The following is an 11,400-nucleotide window of genomic DNA, read 5'->3' as shown; positions in this document are numbered from 1 at the left end:
CACAGAGTGGAGGTGCTGTGGAAAGAGAAAATGGTACATTAAAGTCCAAGTTAGCCAAATGTTGTGAAGAAACAGGTCTGCCATGGACAAAAGTATTACCTATTGTGCTTACCTACATGAGAATGAGAATCAGAGCTCAAGTGAATCTCAGCCCATTTGAAATTTTATTTGGCAGACCTCCTAACCTGGGATTGGGACCTGTAACCAGACCCCTCCCTTCCACAACTGTTTGTGATGATGCTATGTTGTCTTACTGTCGAAACCTTTCCACTGTTCTATCTCAAGTTTCACAGACAGTAAAAGCAGCCCTTCCAGCCACAGAAAACACACCACTCCAACCAGATGACAGGTGGTGAAGGAACTTCGCAGGAAACATTGGAAGTCCAAACGTTGGCAAGGCCCGTTCCAGGTGCTACTGGTCACTCATACAGCTGTTAAAGTTGCAGAGAGAGCAACCTGGATTCATGCCAGTCACTGTAAGAAGGTACCAGAACCAGTAGATGACTTCCACCCTGACATACATCAGCCTAACCAACACGCCCGGAAGGACAAAGATAAGAGTCAGCAGTAAAAGCTGTACTCCACCGGTGTGTTAAGTGCTAGTAACCTCTGACACCGAAGATTGAAACATCCTTACTGAGACCTGCGATGAAGATGATCATACACATGCTGTGAACCATGGAAGAAACTGTTTGTTGTTTGTATTTTCTTATTTGTAACCAGCATGTGCACATTGTATCTTGATTTCACAGGAAGCAATAATACAGGGCTGCTGTATTTTTCCCTGTGTGAAAGGCCTCATTGTATGTATCTCACCAAATGATTCAAATGACTCAAAGAACTTTTTTGCTTTCAAAATTTTTCCTCTAGTGACGCTGACTTAGAGAGGGATGAAGATAATCATATTTAATTGTTCATGTTTTGATTGTTTATCATTGGACCCTTTATCACTATGATGCCTGCATTTTAAACTCACGTTGTGTGCAAATGCAGGCTGATGTTTTACAGATAAAGTTATTATTTTCCTTGTTTCTTTTGGGTTGATTAATATAATGGTATTATTATAATCAAAAGGGAGGAATGTAATGGAAAATAATTCTTATATGCATTGTATTGAGTGTTACTGTGTATAACCTGCAAATGACCGAGCTGCAAGGTACCACCCTGCCCTGTTTTCTTAAATTCCTCTTTACAATGGTGGGCTTGTTATTATGAGATAGCTGCACTTTAGGGGGGACAGGGTTAGGCTGGTATTTACGAGTGTGTCTGGGTAACCTCAACTAATGGTTGGGGAGGAAAGTTAGAAGAACAATCAATTATACCCAAAAACAGATGACGTGATGAGTGGGCAATATAACTGTGTGTTTTTGCTTCAGTGGTCAGAGCAACTCTGTATTCTGTACTGTGTTGTTCTCTCTTGCAAGATATTATTATTAAAGCCTCTTATCTCCTCAAAAGAAAATAACTGACTCCCCAAGTGCAAGTGTCAGGACAAATGATCAAACTTCTCCAAGCTTCAGTCTGCAGAGAGGTACAAGACAGGGTTGCCCAATCTCGCCCTCACTTTTTGCTATTTTCATCGAACCTTTAGCAGCTGCTATCAGACAAGATAGAAATATTAAAGGCATCCAACCCCAAAATATTGAGCATAAAATAAGTCTTTATGCTGATGATGTATTACTTTTCCTTCAGAACTCACAGACGTCTCTCACTCACACGATCACACTCATAAATAAATTCTCAGCACTTTCTGACTACTCTATCAATTGGTCTAAGACCACAGTTCTGCCCATTAACTATAGGGACCAGAATATACCTTCGATCACTTTACAGTCAGGAAATATTAGATATTTAGGCATAAACATTTCCTCCAGGCTCTCAGGGCTAACAAAGCTAAATTATGTGCAATTATTAAAGACAGTAGAGGACGATCTCTCTCGTTTGAAGTCCTTACCTATATCACTTATGGGGAGAGTTACAACCATTAAAATGATGATACTACCAAAAGTTAACTATTTGTTCTCAATGATCCCCATAAAACCATCTGCTACTTGGTTTAAGTCACTAGGTTCATGCATCTCCAAATTTCTGTGGAAAAACAAACCACCACGTATTAGTTTAAAAACCCTACAGAAGACCAAGGACAGTGGTGGATTAGATTTACCTAATTTTCAGCACTATTCCTTAGCCAATAGGTTACAGTATATATCAAAATGGTTTAAACCTAGCCCAATAGATGAACCATGGATAAATATAGAACAAGCATTGTGTGATAATCTGGAAATCTCTGACCTGCCACTTATTAGTCAAAACGTAAAAAATCACAAATGTTTCAAAAGCATTAACATCAGCACCTCTCTGACAGCCTGGTAGGAATTTCTTAAAATAACAAAGTCTTCACTTGTCCCGTGTAAGCTTACACCCATCTGGAACAATCCTGACATTCTGCAAAACAAAAAAATGCTAAACTTTACTCTGTGGAAGATCAAAGGAATCAAACATCTGGAACATATAATCCAAAATGGACATTTTATTTCATTTGATGAGCTCATATCACAACATGAGATAGGCAGCAATAAATTCCTAGAATATCAACAACTTAAGTCTATAATAACAAAGAAATATATCCTCCACCAACCAGACTTACAACTCCCGATTAGGGTAGTAGAATTTCTAAGCATCTGCACCCCAAAACTACTATCAAAAATATATAAATTATTGTCTAAGATAGATGACACAATGTCTCTACCGTCCTCAAAATGGGAGGCAGATTTATCCATCAGTTCTAGTCATAGCTTCTGGCCACATATATGTTTGAACACCTTCAGAATGACTCGAAATCCTAATTTACAGCTCATACAATACAAAATTATTCATAGAACACACTATACAGGACAAAGGATGTTCAGGATGGGTCTAACACACTCAAACATCTGCTCACATTGCACAGATAACACACCTGATGATTATGCACACGCTTTGTGGTTTTGTGCGCCTGTCCAGAGGTTCTGGCTTGAAGTCTTTGCGGACCTATCAACATGACTAAAGTGTAGCATTCCTGCATGCCCCACACTGTGCATACTGGGTGACTTAGACAACATCAATGTGGAATTTAGCTTAGCACACATGATCCTCACAGTGTTATGTATAGCAAAGAAAACTATTCTCATGAACTGGAAAGCGAAGAACAATCTGTGTATTAACCAGTTTAGAAATTTTCTTTTAGATTATATTAGCATGGAAACAATGTTTGCTTCCTCAAAACATCAATTGGCTGAATTTCATTCTCTCTGGTCCCTTCTGATTAGCTTGATCACATAGTGGTGGTGGTGGGTTGCTGTCCCGTCGCTCTGGGCGGTTGGGTTTGTGCTGGGGGGGGCTGTGTGGCTTCGGGCGTCTGGTGGTCTCTCGGGTCGTGGGGAAATACAGCAGCCCTGTATTATTGCTTCCTGTGAAATCAAGATACAATGTGCACATGCTGGTTACAAATAAGAAAATACAAACAACAAACAGTTTCTTCCATGGTTCACAGCATGTGTATGATCATCTTCATCGCTGGTCTCAGTAAGGATGTTTCAATCTTCGGGGTCAGAGGTTACTAGCACTTAACACACCGGTGGAGTACAGCTTTTACTGCTGACTCTTATCTTTGTCCTTCCGGGCGTGTTGGTTAGGCTGATGTATGTCAGGGTGGAAGTCATCTACTGGTTCTGGTACCTTCTTACAGTGACTGGCATGAATCCAGGTTGCTCTCTCTGCAACTTTAACAGCTGTGTGAGTGACCAGTAGCACCTGGAACGGGCCTTGCCAACGTTTGGACTTCCAATGTTTCCTGCGAAGTTCCTTCACCACCTGTCATCTGGTTGGAGTGGTGTGTTTTCTGTGGCTGGAAGGGCTGCTTTTACTGCCTGTGAAACTTGAGATAGAACAGTGGAAAGGTTTCGACAGTAAGACAACATAGCATCATCACAAACAGTTGTGGAAGGGAGGGGTCTGGTTACAGGTCCCAATCCCAGGTTAGGAGGTCTGCCAAATAAAATTTCAAATGGGCTGAGATTCACTTGAGCTCTGATTCTCATTCTCATGTAGATAAGCACAATAGGTAATGCTTTTGTCCATGGCAGACCTGTTTCTTCACAACATTTGGCTAACTTGGACTTTAATGTACCATTTTCTCTTTCCACAGCACCTCCACTCTGTGGATGATAAGCACAATGTGTGCGCAAGGTTATTCCCAGGAATTTACCAACCTCAGTCAATGCAGTGTTTACAAAATGTGTGCCATTATCACTGCTGATCTTCTCTGGAATGCCCCATCTAGGAATGATTTCTGTTTAGCAGTGCTTTAGTCACTGCATTACCGTTTGCATGTTTTGCAGGGAAAACTTCAACCCATTTACTAAACACGTCCACTATTCCTAGTGCATATTTCTTTCCTTCAGCTGGTGTGAGTTCAACAAAATCCATCATCAAATGTTCAAAAGGTTTCTCTGGTGGAGGGTGTGCAACTTGCGATGTGTGTAATGCCTTTCCTACATTATGTGTGGCACAAACCATACATGACTGACAGTATTTTTGCGCATATGAACTGAACCCTTTTGTGAACCACTGAGCAGTGAGTGCATTCAGCATCCCCCCTTTTGACACATGGTTCAACCCATGTGTCAATTTTGAAAAATGAGGAAAAAAATGTTTAGGTAGACAGGGTTTACCATCAGGTCCCATCCAAACACCATCCGTATGAGTTGCACCCACAGAGGACCAAATGCGTCCAGAGGACCAAATTTCATCTGCAGAGGCAAAAGTTTGCAAAGCATGGAGATCTGTGAGGGAGTCTTCTGCCTGCAAAGAGAGGGAAGCGAAAACAGGAAAAAAATTAGCTGCTTGCTTAGCTGCAGCATCAGCTCTGGCATTGCCACAAGCAACAGGATCGTCTGAGTTAGTGTGAGCCGTACACTTACAGACCGAGATTGCTGTAGGCAAAAGGATCGCATCAAGAAGATCAGAAACCTGCTTGGAGTTCAGAATAGTTTTACCATCTGATTTAAGGAAATGCCTGTGTTTCCACAGCGCACCAAAGTCATGAACAACACCAAAAGCATATCTGGAATCTGTGTAAATAGTGACAGACTTACCAGCTGCCAACTTACAAGCTTCAGTAAGTGCAATAAGCTCAGTAGTTTGAGCAGAGAAATGTTTAGGAAGAGAACCAGACAACAAAGTGTCATGTGAAGAACATACTGCAAACCAAACACAGTTAGTACCTGTGGCTGGATCACGCAAAGCTGATCCATCTACAAAAAGAATCATGTCAGAGTTTGGAAGAGGAGTCTCTAAAAGATCAGGTCGGGGTGTACAAACTTGTTCCAAAACAGCTTCACAGTCATGAGGCTCCCCATCCTCAGGAGTCGGAAGCAAAGTAGCAGGATTCAGAACAGTACAACGTTTAACAGTGACATTTGGCATATCACGGAGCACAGAGGTGTATCTGAGCCAACAAGCAGTTGAAAGATGTGAAGTTTTCTGCTCGAGAAGAATAATGGCAACAGCATGAGGAACCAAAACAGTCAAATTAGCGTAGCCCACAATATCTTGGGAGGCCAGGACAGCTTTCTCTGCAGCTGCAACAGCACGAAGACAACCAGGCAGGCCTGCAGCCACAGAGTCCAGTTTTGCTGAGAAATGAGCCACTGGCCTTTGCCTGCCCCATGTTCCTGCATAAGAACAGATGTCATACAACCATGCTTCTCATCAACTGCCTGTATGAAAGGTTTATGAGGATCTGGAATGCCAAGTGTTGGTGCTGTTTGAAGAGCCAGCTTAAGCTGACTAAAGGCTGATTCAGCCTCAGGAGTCCATGGAACACGATCAGCTGACTGGAGCTGCATGTCAGAACTGCAGCTGCCTTTACCATGGATAAGAGCACCTAAGAGAGCTTCGAGAAAAGAGTAGTTAGGAATAAAGTTCCTGCAGTAAGATGTTATACCTAAGAATGACATAAGCTGTTTTTTAGTAACCGGTTTAGGAATGATCTGAACTGCAGCAACATCCATCCATCCATTTTCTATACCGACAGTCCGTTAATCGGGTAGCGGGTGGGCTGGAGCCTATCCCAGCAGTCATCGGGCGAAAGGCGGGGTACACCCTGGACAGGTCGCCAGTCCATCGCAGGGCCACATAGAGACAAACGAGACAAACAACCATGCATACTCACACTCACTACGGACAATTTGGAGTCAACAATTAACCTGACATGCATGTTTTTGGATGGTGGGAGGAAGCCAGAGTACCTGGAGAGAACCCACGCATACACGGGGAGAACATGCAAACTCCACACAGAAAGGCCCCAGGCAGGGATCGAACCTGGAACCCTCTTGCTGTGAGGTGACAGTGCTAACCACCACACCACCGCGCAGCCCTGCAGCAACATGTTTAGGAGAAAGTGAGCGCCCATCCTTAGAAATCACATGACCCAAAAAGGTGACTTCGTCCTGTACAAACTGTAACTTAGAAAGGCTGGCTTTATGGCCATAAGAAGGAAGATGTTTCAACAGATTCACTGTCTTTTTCACACTGTTGTTTAGATGGACCACATAAAAGGATGTCATCCGCATACTGCAAAAGAGCAGAGCCTGTGGTTGATTGAAGTTAATCCAGACTAGCTTTGAGGGCAGCATTGTAAATAGTGGGACTTTCACAGTACCCCTGGCATAACCGGGTAAAAGTCCAAGATCTCCCTTCAAACTAAAAAGCAAACCAAAATGGGCTATGAGGGTGCACTGGCGACAAGTCAACCACTGAGAAAAACTGTGCATCTGATGTAATTTGAGACAAAATAGTGTGTGGGTTGGGCACAGTAGGAGCATGTGGCTGAACTGCAGCATTCACCGCTTGGAGGTCCTGTACAAAACGCCATTCATCTGGCTGGCCAGCATCTTTAATCTTTTTAACAGGAAACAATGGAGTAAGCACAGGTGAATTTTCAAAAGGAACAATAACGCCTGTTTTCTGAAAAGATTGAAAAACAGGTTTAATCCCTTTAATTGCTTCAGGCTTAAAAGGGTATTGTTTTTTACATGGACAAAAGTCTGATTTAGGGGTGACAATTACTGGTTCACAGCCTTTTATCAACCCCACATCATATTTGCTCTTAGCCCAAAGATCATTGGGCACTTCAGCCAACATGGGTATCGAAGACAAATCTGTTTCAGTTAAAAAACATGCTTCAAAATGTGATTCTGTGGTAGGAATTAAGTCCACAGTTCTTTGACAATGCATTGTACTCAAAAATGTTTTTTTGTATGCTGACAATCGTTCAGAAAACATCAAATTTGGATCAGCAGGTGAAACAGTCCACTCCATTTCTTTTTGACATGTAGCAACAAACTCTCCCACACCTTGTCACTGCCAGTGTGTACGTTTGGCCAAGGAAATGTGAGGGCGAGTACCACAAACATTAAAAAAATCAAAGTGCTCTGGAGTCAATAAAGTAGGCGCACATATTTTTTCACTTCTTCTCATAGTCATTGTCAGGCCCCAAAGAAATGTGTGATGTGCAGTGCAAATCAGTAGGTTGCATGAAATCAGAAAGGGGTGAAACTAACGCTTTTTCTTCTTCCACTAGTTGTTGTGAAAAAGGAGAGCTGGGAAGTTTCCACTCATAAGCATATGTAAGTGCCGATGAATCAAACTGCACTGCTGTGAAAAAAGGCTGTAACATAACCTTAACACCCTCTGGTGTAGAAGTTAAAATAATGCCTAATTTACACATGAGATCACAGCCCATCAGGTTAATGGGACACAACTCTGATAACAAAAATGAGTGTTTGAAGGAGAGCTCATCGGGAGTGACAACACGCAATGGGCATTGTCATTTTCTCCTTCACAACCTGGCCTGATGCAGACATACAGTAAACGTGGTTTCCACTTAACTTTGGAGGACAATCAAACTCCCCTGACGTCACTACTGACGAACATAAGTTCCTATATTCTGAGAGAAATATCTTTGCTCTAGGACGGAAATAGCATGCAAAACTTTACTACGTGAATCACAGTCGGCAAGCGTTGCTTCACTACACAGAGCAGGAAGAATGTGTGAGTGTGTTTGTGCTATCACCCATTAGTGGAGGCTCCGCTGCCGCGTGACGTCCAGAACCTGCCTCCCACCCTCAGTCAGCCTTTTGCCCAATTTCATCACTGTTTAGCTGTGGACAGTCCTTCTTTCAGTGTCCAGTCTGGCCACAGTAAAAACAAATATTCGGATCATAGCTCTGGCGTGGCCCATTTCGACCTCCTCTCCCACACGTCCACGTCTTCGACTTCGGCCTCGTCCTCTGTTTACACCAACTGCGTAATACATGGTCATGGTTGCCAAATGCAGCTCCTTTTCACACTTGTCCCTTTTGGTTGTCTTACGCGTCTCAACTTGGTTCTGAGCATGGCGAGCATATCGGCGAACGTCAGCCAAACGAGGACCCTCACACCATCCCACGTAAATGTTCTTTACTTCAGTGGCGACATCTATATAATATTGTCTGGGTCCCGTTAAAACATGTATTTTTCCCATCTAATTCCTTGTTTGCTTTAAGTATTCCCCATTTTCTATCCCATCAGTTGCCAACCAGTTTGTATGGAGTACACTGGAGCAACTTGACTGATCAGTAAAACACTGCTTTTGTTGTCACCGCAAGGCTTCCCCCGTCGGTTGTTTCACTGAGACACTACTGAGTAACTACAACTCAACACAGTTTATACACATAACATTCATATACATACTAACAAACAAACAAACAATAATTTATCGCAATTTTCTCATCTCTGTTTGAACGTACACCCAGGTAAATATTCCTGTAGTCTTCTCATACCGACTATGGACCCATTCATTGTTTAACTTCACTGTTTTGCAAATCCTAATTGAATATTACACATTGACATTGAACTTTACTGGATAAGCAGGTCTTCATTGCATTCAGCAGCCTATATGTGAGCATCTATGTGTAAGCTGTTCTTCTTTGCATTTATCAGCAGCAAGCAATTCTTCACTGCACATGCATATGTAAATAGTAAAACAATTCCAATGTGTTAGCGAAACCTTCTATATCACAGTGGTTTCTAAGATCTATTTTAAGTTCTTTGCCATCAGTGAGATGACATAGTTTACAAAGTGTGTCAAATTATCACTGAAGATCTTTTCAGGAATTTCAAATCTAGAAATGAGTTATTTTACGCGTGATTTTGCTACTGAGAGTGCATCTGCTTGTGCACATGGAAATATTTCAGACCATTTGGTAAAAACCTCTGTTGTCACTGAGCAGAATCGTTTCCCTTAACATTAATTTAGTTCAATGAAATCTACACAATAATGAAATAATGAAATCCAAACAAATATGTTGAAAAAGATACACTGGCTTAGGGAATTATCTTCGTTTTGGTCTTAGATTGCCCTGTGGAATGTATTTTGCACATATTTGACCTGCTAGACAAAACTTTATTCATTTATTTATTCTAAAAAAAAAAATTCAATAATTAGTAAAACCATATGCTGTAAAAACCTTGTTCATTATTGCTTCCATCCCTCCTGTTGAGACATGACATGGTCCGTGGCTCAATACTGCAGCATATTTAAACAAATTCTTTGGCAGTATGGTTTTCCTTCCGGTCATTCATACGAGTCTATTGTAGATGGCAATTGAATAACATCTAATAATGCTAAAATATTTGTAGTTTATACATTTAGCTGTGGATGTCAACATACCTGTTTTTCCAATGCTGTGTTAACACATGTACAGTTGAGAAGGCATACTGACTGTCAGTGTAAACGTTAACAACCTTTTTGTTATTTAATTTACAAGCTTCAGTTAAAGCTACCAATTTGACTGCTTGAACAGAGTAATTTTTTGGTAGTGGTTGTTTTAAGAAAACTTCAGTTTCTGTTACTACTGCAAATCCTGTAGCATTTGTGCCATCAGGGTTTTTTGCTTGACCTGTTGAATAAATATAGTTATTTCTGCATTTTCATAACGTATATCAGTTAAGTCTGGCCTGGGTAAAACACTGATGGTTATTTCTGACATGCAATCATGAGGCTTTCCATCTGTGGGGTAGGTAGCAGTGTGGATGGATTAAGTGTAGCACATCTCTCGACAACAAGGTGTGGCTGTGAAAGAAGAACTGTTATGTAGGAGAGATGTCTGGTAAAGATATTTTGTTAAGTAACCATATCACAGCCACTGCATGAGGTACCTTAAGTGTTAATGGGTGAAATAACACCATTATTGTTGATGCCTGCACTGCCAATGGCTTCTGGCCATTGATTCAAAAGTACGATCTCGTCCCTGTTTCCCCCTTTCAGTGGACACTGGCCCCTAATTACCGCAATTCAGCAGGGGGTCTTTCATTAGGAGTACTGGACTCCCCCGTGCACGGTTTCAGCTCCGACCCTGGAAAGCGGAAAAAACGTTGAGATCTGGTTTGAGGACCCAATTGTTGAGAAAAGTCTCTCAATGAGACTCAGAGTTGCTGGAGTCAGTTAATGCAAATGTTTAATCTTGCAGCAAGTTCAAGAATGTGTGTGTGTATGGGTGTATGTGTGCGAACGTGTGTGAGTTTGTGTGTGTGAGAGTTTAAAGAACCTGTTATCCACAGGCAGGTCTTAACTAGTATGGCACAGGTCCAGCCTGTCTCATCTTTTTTGGAAGGTCCAGCGCTCGGCCGTAACCCTTCTGTCTGTTTGGACTCTCACATACATTCGGTTAATCATAGAAAAACGAGAACAAAACTTTTTAGCCCCTTAAATTCATAAAACAGACATGGTGCAGTTATTTCCATTCTAGAAAATAAGAGTAATCACCCCCATTCCTATAAATTCTGGATATTCTAACAATCTGAATCTTTTTTAAATGTTCGATGAAGCCCTTTGCTGTTCTGTTTAGAGACTCAGCTGATCATAAACCAAGTTTTGCTCTTGAACCAAGCTTCTAAACTCTTCACCTTTTTCATTTTTCAGTTAGTATTCACTTTAAAACTGATTAAAAGAAAAATTAAATGAATGCCTATCAACAAATGTGGGATCTAAACTCTAGTGCTTTCTCTAAAATAATTTCCTTTCTCAATTCAGAAATGTGTGTGTGTAAGTCACAACACCCGTGACACCAAAACGGCTTTCTTTTCTCTCTTTTCTCTACACTCTGCACTGTGAGCACACACACCAAACCAGAAAGGCTTTTTTCTCTCTTTTCTACATTATGGACTGTGGGGACAGTCCATAATGTGTGCCAGGGCGTTGTCTCACGTATTAGATTATGCTTAAGATACGAATGGGTTTATCAGTCACATCAGAATCCATACATACTGATCCTCCCGTAATAAAATGGTCGGATCTTATCAAACACACTTTGTTTC

This window comes from Leuresthes tenuis, unplaced genomic scaffold, assembly GCF_036924035.1.
Source record: "Leuresthes tenuis unplaced genomic scaffold, fLeuTen1.0.hap1 SCAF_57, whole genome shotgun sequence".
In the NCBI taxonomy this organism is placed as follows: Eukaryota; Metazoa; Chordata; class Actinopteri; order Atheriniformes; family Atherinopsidae; genus Leuresthes; species Leuresthes tenuis.
The sequence above is the reverse complement of the archived record's forward strand: the minus strand, read 5'-3'. Positions refer to the sequence as shown.